General features: G+C 49.3%; 1 protein-coding gene across 2 annotated transcripts in view; it reads left to right on the forward strand.

The window, feature by feature from the left end:
• DAAM1 (dishevelled associated activator of morphogenesis 1) overlaps positions 1-14,844 on the forward strand; it is a 182,416-nt gene that overhangs the window by 375 nt on the left and 167,197 nt on the right. The window lies entirely within an intron of this gene.

The raw sequence follows: 14,844 nt of genomic DNA on the forward strand, positions 1-14,844 counted from the left end.
GAGGAAGCGGCGCTACCTTCCGGGGAGGGGGAAGCGCTGGTGGGGAAGGTGAGCTCCGGAGCAGCGCTTTCCTTCTCCCTTTTCCTCAGGGGAGAAGGACCCCGAAGGAAACGGACTATTTTGGGGGGTGGCGGCATGGGGATGCGGTGTCCGCTCGGGCGAACAGTGGGTGGGTGGGTGGGGTGGGAAAGGGAAGTGCCCAAGCCTGCCAAGGGGGCGGCACGGGCTGGGAACAAAACCAGCCAAAGTTTAAACTCCCAGCCTTTCCTTGGGAGGGGGAGATCTCTCCGGGCGCTGGAGTCTCCATCTCTGGGAACAGCTGGGGGGCGGCGGCCGGGGAGGGGGCGCCCTGGGTTTGTGCGGCTTCCCCGCTGCAGTTTGCGCCGGGAGGAGCGAGCCTGTGTGTGTGTACGTGTTTTTGTGCCTGTGTGTGGTTTTTTTGGCTAACAAAAGGGGCAGATGCGGAGAGGGCGGGTGGAGAGAGGCTTCGCTGCTCCCTTTCTTTTCGGCTGCGGCTTTCTTTTCCTTTCAATGGGACCGGCCGGGGTGGGGTGGGGTGTCGGTTGGAGAGAGGGAGAGGTCGAGTAGAAAACCTCCTCCACGAGTTCTTTCACTCTCTGTCTCTTTTTTGGGAGGGGTGTGTTAAAATGTGCACTCACCGCACCCCTACCCCACCCCTCGGGTTCAAAGGTGCCTGGAGCGGGGGGGGGGGAGAGAGGAGAGTTTTGATTCCTGCGGATTTCTTGGGGTGGCTTTTCTCCATCCAGGGGAAAAGGAGGCGTGGATATCTCCACTGGTTTCAGCAATACCGCAGTATAGGAGCGTGTGTCTGCACGCGTGTTGCCACCTCGGGATCACAACACCTTTCCCCCGTTTTCCCCCCTTCCCAATTACCTTTCCTAAAGAGTTGAGCTGCACACTTGCAGAAGCGGTTGCAAAAAAAGAAAAAGAAAATAAAAGCAAGAACGCCTCCTGGTTGCGGACAGCTGCTCCCTCCCCCCTCTGATGTTTCTTACAGTCCCTTTAAGAACATGATAGCCCCTCCCCCCCCACCGCCGGATCAGGCCAGTGGCCCATCTCGCCCAGCATCCTGCCCTCATATTGACCAGCTGGATGCCCCCATGGGAAGCCTGCCAGCTAATATTAATGACTACGCTAATATTGAAATGCTAATACCCGGTGTCTAAGGAATTGGAATCCTTAACGATGAAGGAATTGGATGTCTAGGAGACAAAAGTTGCAAGGCGGAGCCAGTGCTGCCTTTTCAGAAATATGAGTTTGGAATGCCATTCAGGAAAAAAAATTGAGACTTCCATGTTTACGCATGCACAGATGCACTCTTCCTTTAAAAAAAAAATACTGTTGCTTCACATTTTCAGGGCAGGAGCTGGACATGTCTCGATCTGTGCCCTCCCTGTGTTTTGATAAAGAGCAGCCAGGGTTCCAGATAATCAGCTATTTAAACCTATTTTCTCCAGGGGGAAAGATGGGCTAATCAGGTTTTTCCCCCCCCTCCCCCTGTGGAAGATGCAGAAACTGCTGTTGGCTGTTCCTGCCACCTGGTCTCTCTATCTTCCTTCCCTTCTCTCTCCCCCAAAGGATTTAGGGAGATGAGGCTTGCTTCCGCTCTTCGCCTTATTATAACTAGGTGCACCTTTAACATACCCACTGAGGGATCTGGCTGGTCTTTCCCTGCTCCCCAGATTCAGTTGCACAATTGCTTGGGCGGCAGGCCATCAGAAAACCTAGTGGCCATCTAGGTGAGGCAGGAATTGCCTGTGTGCATATAGATGTATCTGTTGAATTTCAGTTCCGTTTTCTCCTATGTGCGCTGCATGCTGTGTCTCCCCCCCAGTGGTAACAAAACCTCATCCGAGTTGAGGATTTTTGAAGGAGAAAGTGTCTGCAACAGGAGAGAGAGAAAGAGAGGGGAGGGGGCATTGGAAATCTGGTTGCTATGGTTACTCTTGCAGTTGGAATCATTGCGATTTTTCACGCACAGAGCCCCCTCCCCAGTAGATCTGGTGTCTTCTCCACCCCTTTGCCTGGTAACTGGGAGGGTGTGGTCTCCCCCACAAAAAAATAAAAATCTCTCAAAAGACAGAATTCAGATGAGTGTCTGCGGTCTTGAGTCTTGTGACGGCTGTGTTTCATTTTATGGTCAAAAGAAAAATGAGTGTCTGCCTGTAGCCGTTTCATAGCTTTATTTTATTTCATGGCGACAGCGCAACTGAGAAGCCCATTTTGCTCTCTCTCCTTGCTCTGTCCCTATATTAAAGCAGGGAATATGGGTGGTTTGGGCGTGTGTTGTACAACACGCTGTGAACAAGGGAAGCTGCTTTATTAGCAAAGGGTGTGGGTGGGTTCCCCTGTTACGTTTGTGGAACAGCCTTGAGTACCTACTCATTTGCTAGAGCTGTCTCCGTGCAGATGCGTAGGCAGGCATCGCACACTCTTAATCCCATGGGGTGTTTCCCTCTCCTCCTCCTCCTCCTCCTCTTCCTCCTTGCTGACTCCACTCCACGGTGACACTGTTGCTGCTCATTGGCACTTGTTGCAAGAGACAGCGGGGAGAAAGGCGCTTCGGCTTTGTTCTTCTTGCACAAGCTCTGCGTTGTGGGGAGCCTTGCAAAGCCTGGGTGGAGGCCGAGACTGTCGGAAGAAACTCTTGCAGAGAGGGCGTTGTGAAATAGCTTCGTTGGTTACATTTTCTTACATGAGTTAATAGCTCGCCTTGCTTGGAAGCCAGGGCAGTGTGTTTTGTGCAGTGTTAGAAACTCAGGTATATAAGCTAGGCGCCAAATGGCTCCTTAAACCAAGGCTGCAGTCGCCAAAGCAGAATGTCTAGTTGCCATTTTGGGGCAAGACGGCTCCAAAGTCTTCTTTTTCAAATGATGAACTGACTGTGATTGCTTCTCAGTTAAACATCTGGCTAGTTCAGATGGCTACCTTGAGCTAGTTTAAGAGCTTTGAGAACTTAAAGAAGAAAAGTCACTTGATCCAGGGACAGTCCACACAAATATTGACCTATTCCGACTTCTTTTTCTTAATGTTGACACTGACCATTCATAATGTAAGAATATTCTTCACAACTGGGAGCAGGGCAGTGGGGTGGGGGAAGTCAAGACAAGCTACAGGGACTAACTAGAATATTGTTCACTGCTCCTGCTCAGGCTGCACAGAAAAACAGGCATTTTGGTTCCTGAAATTTATTCTGATGGGGCAGATGAAACATAACTGATAGAATTCTACAGGATGGGGTATTAGTGTGAGAAAGCAGTCCAGACCCAATGAACCCCAGATGGTGGAGATGTCAGGCACCATCTTGGCACCCAGAAATCTTCACTTGGTTGTAAGTGGCCAATAGCCAGGTGCAAAATGCGCCTGGCGCCTGGCTAATTTCAAACACTGCTTATGTGTAGCTCTTGGGTGCTCTCCCACCCAGCCACTGGCCAGATGTGGCCCTCTGCTTAGCTTAGGTGGTGGTGGCCTCATTTGCCTTCATACCATCCTCTGGGATTGTCCTGGGCTTCTGTTCTGCAGCGATGTACTATAAGAATCTTGCTCCGAGCTCTTCATTATATCTGAATGTCACCCCGCACTAAAACTTGCTTTGTAATTTCATTTTCTCTGCAGGATCTATGTAAATATATACAAATGCAAAGTCTTCTTTTTATACTCTGCGTAAGGTGTGGTCATAGTTCAGCAGCAGAGCAAGTGTAGAAGGCAGAGGAGGAAGAAACCGCTGCCTGGGGCCTTGGATGTCATCTGCCAGTGACAGTAGACAAGGCTGGCCAAGACAGACTAACTGTCATAGCACAGACACTCTGTGTAAGTCATAGCTTCCCCCAAAGAATCTGGGATATGTGGTTTGTTAAGGGGGGGACAGGGTTCTTGTTGTGGTTTAGTCGTTTATTCGTGTCCGACTCTTCGTGACCCCATGGACCAGAGCACGCCAGGCACTCCTGTCTTCCACTGCCTCCCGCAGTTTGGTCAAACTCATGCTGGTAGCTTCGAGAACACTATCCAACCATCTTGTCCTGTGTCGTCCCCTTCTCCTTGTGCCCTCCATCTTTCCCAGCATCAGGGTCTTTTCCAGGGAGTCTTCTCCTCATGAGGTGGCCACAGTATTGAAGCCTCAGCTTCAGGATCTGTCCTTCCAGTGAGCCCAGGGTTCTTAGGAGACCCCTATACTCCCCTTGCAGAGCTACAATTTCCATAGGGCACTCTGGGCATTGCTGTTCTGTGAGGGGAATAAGGGTTTCCTTAACAACTCTCAGCTCCCTTAACAAACTGCAGTTCTCAGGATTCTCTGGGGGAAACCCACGGCCGCCTAAAGTGGTATGATATTGCTTTAAATACATAGTGCAGATGGGGCCCAAGTACAAGCAAAGGAAAAAGGAGAACAGTCTCTGATGCTGACTGGTAGACCTGTGTGTCCTAGCTCTGTGCATTTCAGAATAACGCTTCTTTCAGAATCACGGAAAGCTTGCAAGGCCTAGAAATTTGGGGAGGGGTCGTCCTTAAAATCTGACCGACTCAATGGCCAGCTTGAGAGAGTGGCAGAGTTTCCTCCCTCCCCGGGCATCTGATTCCAACATATATGGCCAACAAGATTTGTATGCATGTATGTAAAGGTAAAGGTACCCCTGCCCATACGGGCCAGTCTTGACAGACTCTGGGGTTGTGCGCCCATCTCACTCAAGAGGCCAGTGGCCAGCGCTGCCCGGAGACACTTCCGGGTCACGTGGCCAGCGTGACAAAGCTGCATCTGGCGAGCCACCGCAGCACACGGAAACGCCGTTTACCTTCCCGCTAGTAAGCGGTCCCTATTTATCTACTTGCACTTTTTATGTGCTTTTGAACTGCTAGGTTGGCAGGAGCAGGGACCGAGCAGCGGGAGCGCACCCCGCCGTGGGGATTCAAACCGCCGACCTTTCGATCGGCAAGCCCTAGGCGCTGAGGATTTTACCCACAGCACCACCCGCGTCCCTGTATGCATGTACATACCTGGATGTGAAATGGACATGTGGCTGTGTCATTTGCACAAGATGTTGGCCAACAGTCAAGAGCATCCTTATCTCGGAAGCTTCAAGTGAGCAACATGCGTTTATAATCCTTATCTCTTTTGAGTCCAGTAACCCTGTGAATGACATGATGACGATTCCCTGCCTTTTTATGTAGGGAACCGGAGTCCAGGATTGGTGGCTCAGCCCAGTCTCCTGTTGAGTTCAAAGACAGGCAGGGAGTTGAACTTGGGCTGTTGAGACCATCGCGCTACTTGATGCAGCTCCAGGCTGGACAGTAGATATTCTCACTCGGCTGATGTGTTGCCAATTTTGATGTAGCTGAATTGACGCTCAGTCCGTGTTCAGGCCAAGGGGCTGAGGCAACATTGATGTTAGCGGGAACTGACAGGCTTGAAACAACATCTCAGGAACAGGCCGTATGGTATTGGGGAATAAGTCCCAAGTTTCTGCAGCGGTCAAACAATAGACCTTAAATCTTCTACTGGAAGGACTTTGCAGGGAGTGACATTTGCATTGAGATGTACCACATTCAATTGTCATCATGGACTTCTTTTTAACATTAGGGGGACAGAAAGAGCATGATGGGAGGTGCAGGTGGGAGGATGATGGGGATTTCTTTTTATTAATTGCATTTATATCCCACCTCTTCCTCCTCAAGGTGGTGTATATGGGTCTCCCTCTCCTCATTTATGTCACACAAAACAATCCAGAATAAAATTCACGCTTCAAGGAGTATATTTCAGATCCTTCACTAAGCGCTTTCCCCATATTTATTTGTCTACTCAATTTATAGTGCTGCCCCATAGCAGAAGTACTATAAGAAGCCATTGTGGTGTAATGGTTAGAGCAGGAGTCAGCAAGCTTTACCTCGCCTGGGCCAGTTCACTCCCACGGAGATCGCTCCATGGGCCGGATCGCATCTGCGCAGACGCGATTTCCGGTGTCTGTGCAGACGCGATTCCTGGCGTCGTGCGGGGACTCACCAAGTGGGTGCCTCAGTTTGGGGGCGACTTGTTGGCCTTTTAAACAACCCCTGTGGGCCACTTCTGGTCCATGGGCCGCAGGTTACTGACCCCTGGGGAAGAAGAAGAAGAAGAAGAAGAAGAAGAAGAAGAAGAAGAAGAAGAAGAAGGAGAGGAGTTTGGACTTGATATCCCACCTTTCACTCCCCCTAAGGAGTCTCAAAGCGGCTAACAGTCTCCTTTCCCTTCCTCCCCCACAACAAACACTCTGTGAGGTGAGTGGGGCTGAGAGACTTCAGAGAAGTGTGACTGGCCCAAGGTCACCCAGCAGCTGCATGCGGAGGAGCGGAGACGCGAACCCAGCTCACCAGATTATGAGTCTACCGCTCTTAACCACTACACCATGTTGGTGTTGGACTAGGACCTGGGAGATCAGGGTTTAAATCCCCACTTCGCCCTGTCTAAATGGCGCCATCCTTTTCTCCCTCTGTCGAAATATAGGCCAGTTGCAAGCTCCTTGCAGGCAGGGACCTGTTCTCATATTGCTCTGACACGCCATGTATATAGGTGGCACTGTCGGTGATAGAACGATTGTGCCCACAGTCTTCCAGCCTGGCCAAAAGGCCTGGGCACCCTGCCAGCCAGTCACTGTCCTTTAAGCCTGTCTTCCCAAAAGTTGGGGTTGCCGACATCTTTGCAAAACCGCCTTTTCCACGCATTCCTTTGCAGCATCTTGGGCGATCTCTGCTTGCCTTGTTGAGCTGGTTGTTTCCCCGGCTTTGTGTTAAACAGAGATCAGGAGGCAGAGCTTCCCCCCCCCACTTTCTTTCTCTGTTTGCTGGTGGCTTGATTGCTAATTCTGCCATCTGTGTAAAGAGAGACTGCGTAGCTCTAGGCAGGGGTGGAGACTGGGCTTTTGCAAGAAATCCAGGGTGGTTTATTATTGATTACAGAGCTTGTTGCAAATCCGCAGAGCTAGCATTTGCTCCCTGAAGAAACGCTCGCTTGGGTCGCTGCTAAGCTAGGACTGCTTCCAAGTTGTTTGGTACAGGTGGGGGACATTGAGCACATTCTGTTGCCATGTTCAAATTCCACATCCTCCTGGATCAGATCCAAGGCTTGTTTTTGCACATTGTTCTCTTTTTAGCAGGGGCTAGCCAGATTTTTATGGGAATCATTACAGGTAGCAAGAAGGCAACATGCTCCATCCCTGTCCCCTAGGAATAGATGCCCCCCATGGCCAATTGGAGGGCTGTAGAATTGGCATTTGAAGAGGAAGCCTGAATACTAAAGGCTTACAGACACAGGTTCTTGCATTGCAGGGGGTTGGACTAGATCAGAGGTAGGAAACCTAAGGCCTGGGGGCCAGATACGGCCCAATCGCCTTCTAAATCCGGCCCATAGATGGTCCGGGAATCGTGTGTTTTTACATGAGTAGAATGTGTCCTTTTATTTAAAATGCATCTCTGGGTTATTTGTGGGGCAGAGGAATTCATTCATCCCCCCCCCAATATAGTCCACCCCCCCCCCCAGGTCTGAGGGCAGTGGACCGGCCCCCTGCTGAAAAAGTTTGCTGACCCCACTAGATGAATCTTTGGGTCCCTTCCAACTCTACAATTCTGTATTAAAATATCCTGTGAGATGTCAGGCAGCCTTGGGGAGGAATCTGAGTTAACCTAGCAAAAAGAGGAGAGACCCAATAGTGTCTGGTCCATTAAGGCAGGGTTTCTTGAACTTTCATCTCTGGGTGTTGTTGGACTCCAACTCCCATCATCCCTAGCTAGCAGGACCAGTGGTCAGGGATGATGGGAGTTGTAGTCCAACAGTAGTTGGGGCCCCAAGTTTGAGAAGCACCTTAGTCTGCCCTCACCCACCCTGCACCTGCCTGTCTGCCTTCTTCCTTTGAAGCAGTCCAGAGGAGTGGAGCTGGTTGTCTGGTTTCTCAGCCTCAGTGTTGCTCTTCTCGAACTCAGCAGGATGGAGATGAAACTGGAGCTTCTCTTTCTCCAGGGAGATCAAGCTGGCATCCATGGTTCTCTTCCGCTTCATTTCATCCCCACAACAACCCTGTGAGGTGGGTTAGGCTGAGAGGTAGTGTCTGGACCTAGGTAACCCAGCGAATTTCATGGCCAAGTGAAGATTTGAACCCTGGTTCCTCTCAGCTCCCAGTCCGACACTCTAACCACTACACTGGCTTACTACCCCTGGTTGACTCTGTCTATTATAATGCTCTGTACAGTTGTACCTTGGTTCCAGAACGTAATCCGTTCCAGAAGTCCATTCGACTTCCAAAATGTTCGAAAACCAAGGTGTGGCTTCCGATTGGCTGCAGGAGCTTCCTGCACTCAAGTGGAAGCTGTGTCAGACGTTCGGCGTCCGAAAAACATTCGAAAACCGGAACACTTTCTTTTGGGTTTTTGGCGTTCAGGAGCCAAAACGTCGGAGTACCAAGGTGTTCAAGAACCAAGGTACGACTGAATTATGTTTTTATTATTATGTTCCATAAAATATGTTCTTAATGTTGTGCACCGCCCTGGGATCATTGGATATAGTACAGTATATAAATTTAATAATAATAATAATAAATAATAAATAATAATAATTTATACTCCGCCCATCTGGCTGGGTTTCCCCAGCCACTCTGGGTGGCTTCCACCAAAATATTAAAATACAATGGTCTGTATTTTGTGTGTGGTGTAGTGTGGTATAGTGGTTAAGAGTGGTGGACTCGTAATCTGGTGAACCAGGTTCGCTTCCCCGCTCCTCCACATGCAGCTGCTGGGTGACCTTGGACCAGTCACACTTCTCTGAAGTCTCTCAGCCCCACTCACCTCACAGAGTGTTTGTTGTGGGGGAGGAAGGGAAAGGAGATTGTTAGCCGCTTTGAGACTCCTTAGGGTAGTGATAAAGCGGGATATCAAATCTAAACTCCTCTTCTTCTTCTTCTTCTTCTTCTTCTTCTTCTTCTGCTTCTGCTTCTGCTTCTGCTTCTGCTTCTTCTTCTGTTAAACAATAAAAGCTTCCCTAAACAGGGCTGCCTTCAGATGTCTTCTAAAAGTCTGGTAGTTCTTTTTCATATCTGGTGGGAGGGCGTTCCACAGGGCAGGTGCCACTACCGAGAAGGCCCTCTTCCTAGTTCCCTGTAACCTCACATCTCACAGTGAGGGAACCGCCGGTAGGCCCTCAGCGCTGGACCTCAGTGTCTGGGCACAACGGTGGGGGTGGAGACGCTCCGCAGGTATACTGGACCGAGGCCGTGTTTCCATGTGTTTCCATGTGTTTTCATGTGTTTCCATGCTCTGGATCAGAGTATGCTCTCGTATACTGCTGTTCCTGTAGCTTCTCAGAATTTGTCATCTTCTGGGTCCCCCAAGCAGCTGAGCTAAGCATGCAGCAGCCCAGAACTGGTCCGACCATGTGTTGGAAGGGCGGGATAAAGGAAACTTGACATGTGCACAACACCTTGCGGGGTCAGGACCAACACTCGCAGGTGTGTAGTTATTCAGCTATTTTACAAGCGATGCTCCCAAGTTTTTATTGCTATTTTTAAAAATGCAGTGGGCTTCCAAGATCAGAGGCTGCCTTTGAAACGACACACGGTGTTCTCCTTGAAGTAGCTTGTATTTACGGTCTGTTCACGGGAGTTATTGCTGCCTCCGCCTCCCGCCTTTCTGAAAATGTGGCAACCTTTCTTTTTTTGATAGCGGGAGAAGCTCAGCTGGGAACGGGGTGGGCCTTTCAAGCAGCGACTTAATCAGTTCTGCAGGGACTAAAAATAACTCTTCAATGCCACGGCTTATCACAGAAGTGAAAGCAAACCTGGATCCCAAACAGGCCTTGTTTTGTGTGTGTGTGTGTGTGTGTCTGAGAGAGAGAGAACGGCACTTGCGTACCGAGACATGCAACTTGCAAAATATAGGACTGGAAGATGGTATGGAAGCAGTTGTGTCCACAGGGAAATACAGTGGATGCTCGGGTTGCGAACGTGATCCGTGCGGGATGCACGTTCGCAACCTGTGTGTGCGTCTGTACACATGCGGGTTGCGAGTCGGTGCTTCTGCGTATGTGCAAAGCGCGATTGCCGAAACCCGGAAGTAACCTGTTCCGGTACTTCTGGGTTTTGGCGGTCCGCAACCCAAAAAAACGCAACCTGAAGCATCTGTAACCCAAGGTATGACTGTATCCTATTTTGGGGGACGAATGCTTGCGGACATCACATGCTCCTGAAAAACACAATGCTGGCTAACACTCTGTGGCAATTAATTCATTAAAATAAATAGTATCTAATAGATGTGAAATGGGATGTGGGTCTAAACCACAGAGCCTAGGGCTGGCTGATCAGAAGGTCGGCGGTTTGAATCCCCGGGTGAGCTCCCGTTGTTCGGTCCCAGCTTCTGTCGACCTAGCAGTTCAAAAGCACGTCAATTGCAAGTAGATAAATAGGTACCGTTCCGGCGGGAAGGTAAACAGCGTGCGCTGTTCTCGTTTGCCAGAAGCGGCTTAGTCATACTGGCCACATGACCCGGAAGCTGTCTGTGGACAAACGCCGGCTCCCTTGGCCTATAGAGCGAGATGAGCGCCACAACCCCAGAGTCGTCTGCGACTGGACCTAACGGTCAGGGGTACCTTTACCTTTTAATAGATGTGAACACAAGAGCAGCCCTGAGGGATCAGTCCAGTAACTTGTTCTCACAGCCCCACGTCTTTAGCAAACCCTCCAGCAGGACCCCTAAGGACAATTGCACCCTCCCCATTTTGGGAATTGTAGAAACTGGTATTCAGAGATGAATGTATTTGTCCATCTTCACTCTCTTGGTTTCTCATCTTTCCAGTTGTAAATTCAGTTCTCCACATTTCTATGTTTGTTTTGGATTGAAAATTATTGTTACCATTATCATTATTTATTTGCATACTCCCCAAAGCTGCAGGTCTCAGGGCAGCTGCAACGTAAAATCACAATATAAAAACATGAAATGCATAATAAAAACCAAAACAAAAGCAATTCAATAATCTCCCCTCCCCAACACATTTTAAATGTGCGTTGGATGTCAAAGGCCTTGTTAAAGAGGCCTAAAGGTGAATAATAATAATAATAATAATAATTTATATCCTGCCCTCCTCAGCCGAAGCCAGGCTCAGAGCAGCTAACAACAGTAAAAATAACACAGTTTACAAAAAAACACAATCAATTAATTGAAATACATTCTAAAATCAATTCATTCTAAAATCAATTCAAAATCAAATTAATGGCAACCATTGGGCTAGAGTACTATGAGGATAACCAAAGGAGGGGGTCAGTCTGTGCCTTGGCCGAAGGCCTGGTGGAACAGCTCTGTCTTGCAGGCCCTGCAGAAAGATGTCAAGTCCCGCAGGGCCCTAGTCTCTTGTGACAGAGCATTCCACCAGATCGGGGCCACAGCCGAAAAAGCCCTGGCTCTGGTTGAGGCCAGCCTAACCTCCCTGTGGCCTGGGACCTCCAAGATGTTTTTGTTTGAAGACCGTAAGGTCCTCCGTGGGACATACCAGGAGAGGCGGTCCCCACAAATGGGGAGCCACTGCGGAAAAGGCCCTTTCTTGTGTTGCTGCCTTCTGGACCTCTCGTGTAAGAGGCACACAGTTTCAGTTAGGGGTGGCAGTAGGGGCCAGTTCAAAGGCTACAGAGGTCCTGGCTTTTAGGGAATTGTGAGTTGCCTTCATTTCTTCCTGACTATCAATAATGACCCAGAAACTCATACATCTAGGTCAGGGCTCAGCAAACTTTTTCAGCCGTGGGCCGGTCCACCATCCTTCAGACCATGTGGGGGGGCGGACTATATTTTGGGGGGCGAAATTGAACAAATTCCTATGCCCCACAAATAACCCAGAGATGTATTTTAAATAAATTCTACTCATTTAAAAACACGCTAATTCCTGGACCGTCCAAGGGTCGGATTTAGAAGGCGATTGGGCCGGATCTGGCCCCCGGGCCTTAGTTTGCCTACTCATGATCTAGGTTGAGTGCATTGCAGGGGGTTGGACTAGACAACCTTTGGGGGTCCCTTCCAATTCTACGATTCTAGGAGTGTACGACTGCAGCGTGTCTCCAGCAGCATGTGGCTGGAGCAGCCTTTGTGTCTCCCGTTTCCAGGAAACCCTTGTTCTCTGCTAGCGTAGCAGATGATTGCGTAGCGTTGTGCTTGTGCTGTTTTGGTCCCAGAAACCTACTTTGCATCTCCTAAGTAGGTTATGTTTATGTTTTCCTGGCTTCCCCCTCAGCCTGTCACTTTCTCTCTTTCTCCCTGCCCCCCCCTTCTCCCCCCATCTGCCAAGTGGTTTTTCCTGTTACAGCTCCTGGAGGTGTGAAAGAGATTTGCTGAAGGGCAGTCAGCCAAGGTGGCTCACCTGCTGTATACTTCTGTCTGGGTTCCTGTAAGTGCCGGCCTTTCCTGGAGTTGTTAGGCCTTTCCTGGAGTTGTTAGCGGTTCCTAGGCTCTGGACTGAGTCCCTGGACAATCCTTTTCTCTCTCTCTCTCTCTCTCTCTCTCTCTCTCTCTCTCTCTCTCTCCTCCGCCCGCCCCTCTTCCTGCACCAGACTTCCAGGTTAAAAACTGCTGAAACATTTGCTCCTGCAAAGAAAGAGCTATGCTGGTGCTCTCAGAAACCTCTCCCTCTTGCCTAGAAATCTGCATAGATTCAGAGCCCTGACTGAGTTTTCGCCAGGCATTGTCCAGTGCGTTTTGGGGAGAAGTGGAAAAATAATTCCTTATGGCCTAGAAACTTGATTAAAAACAAACAAACCCTGAGATGACATTACAGTGGTACCTCTGGTTTTGAACGGGATCCATTGCGGAGGCCCATTCGCAACCTGAAAATGGCGCAACTTGAAGCGCCGTATCTACGCAGGTGCACGGCGCGATTTGGCGCTTGTGGGTTAAACCACAGAGCCTAGGACTTGCCGATCAGAAGGTCGGCGGTTCGAATCCCCGTGGCGGGGTGAGCTCCCATTGCTCGATCCCTTCTCTTGCCAACCTAGCAGTTCGAAAGCACCTCAAAGTGCAAGTAGATAAATTCTCTGGCGGGAAGGTAAACGGTGTTTCCGTGCGCTGCTCTGGTTTGCCAGAAGCGGCTTAGTCATTCTGGCCACATGACCCAGAAGCTGTACGCCGGCTCCCTCGGCCAATAAAGCGAGATGAGTGCTGCAGCCCCAGAGTCGGCCACGACTGGACCTAATGGTCAGAGGTCCCTTTACCCTTAAATGCAGTAAATAAGATATTCTGTTTAGGATTAGGATTAAGGTTAAGGTTAAGAAAGCTGGAGGGGTCAGCCAGATGAAGATGTCAATTTCCAACCTGGCATCTAGAGATCTCCATGTGGTTGGAACTGGACCCACGCCATTCACAAAATGCACCTGGTAGGATTTCAAACACTGCTTGACGGAATGGGCTTATTTATGACTGCTAGCTTGACAGCTTTTGACATGGAGATCTAACCCACCTCCATCTCTATAGAGGTGCACTTGGGGCACATCTGGACTGAAGTTGTGGATTATTATTATTTTAGATGTGTCTGCAATGAAAATTCCAGAGCACTGGACCCTAAAACAAGACACCTGTAGCTCTTTCTCACCCAGCAATTGGGTACTAATCCATTTGTACCGGGGTTATATAATTTCAGGGATGCGGGTGGTGCTGTGGTCTAAACCACTGAGCCTCTTGGGGTTGCCGATCAGAAGGTTGGCGGGTTGAATCCCCGCGACAGGGTGAGCTCCCGTTGCTTGGTCCCAGCTCCTGTCAACCTAGCAGTTCAAAAGCACACCCATGCAAGTAGATAAATAGGCGGGAAGGTATACATCTTTTCCGTGCGCTACTCTGATTTTGGTGTTCCATTGCGCCAGAAGCGGCTTAGTCCTGCTGGCCACATGACCCGGGAAAACTGTCTGCGGACAAACGCCAGCTCCCTTGGCCTGTAAAGCGAGATGACCCCAGAGTGGTCTGCGACTGGACATAACTGTCAGGGGTCCTTTACCTTTTTTAAAATATAATTTCATCAAAGCGGTTTCGCTAAGTCGCCGGTAGTGCAAAACTGTGGGAATACTATAGAGAGCCTCACTAGGGAAGTAAGTAAGCAGGCTGTGGAATCTAGCAAATTGGCATTCTGTTCTGACCTTGGGAATGTCTTAAAAGTAGCTGTGGAGCCTTATCTTTATGTATAAGAAGGCTGGGAACAAACACAGTTAGAAATGCATAAACATCCTAAAAATCTCGCTGGCTACAAAAGTCTTGCTGATTGTTCCTCCTCCCTTCTCGAAGAAGAAAGAGAGCAAAAGGTTTCATAGTTTCAGCAAGCCCAGGGGTTGATTATATGCAGCACCTTTCACAAATTAGGGTTTTTGCAATGCTTCTGGGTTTCTGCCTTGATACCTATAACCCCCCCCCCCCCGCCTCTCAATATATATATAGTGCATTTTGCCAGTTTTACAGCTCACCAGGTTTAGGCAGAAGGTGGTTTCTGTCTGGTGGTTGAACCTGATTTTAAAAGGAATGACTTAAGCGTGACACTTAAAAAAAGAAAAGAAAATCTTTGTTGATGCTGGAAAATCTACATGGGTTTGCTTCTGTAGCTGGGTAAACAGTGCTAGTATCAAACCCCTTTTGCTGTTCTTAATAATGAAAAGGGCTTTGTATCAAGGCAGTTTCACTTCAGCCTGTGGGTTTGCATCTGCAAAACGTGGCTTCAAGCCTTTTGCTCAGCCTTGTGCTGCAAAAATGGTTAGTGCCCGAACCATCCAACGTTTGGTTCATTCTGTTTCACAGTACAGTCGTATCTTAGATCCCGAACACCTTTGTAGTTGAACGTTTTGGCTCCTGAACGCC

The sequence above is a fragment of the Podarcis liolepis genome (genome assembly GCF_965112155.1).
Source record: "Podarcis liolepis genome assembly, chromosome: 1".
Classification (NCBI taxonomy): Eukaryota; Metazoa; Chordata; class Lepidosauria; order Squamata; family Lacertidae; genus Podarcis; species Podarcis liolepis.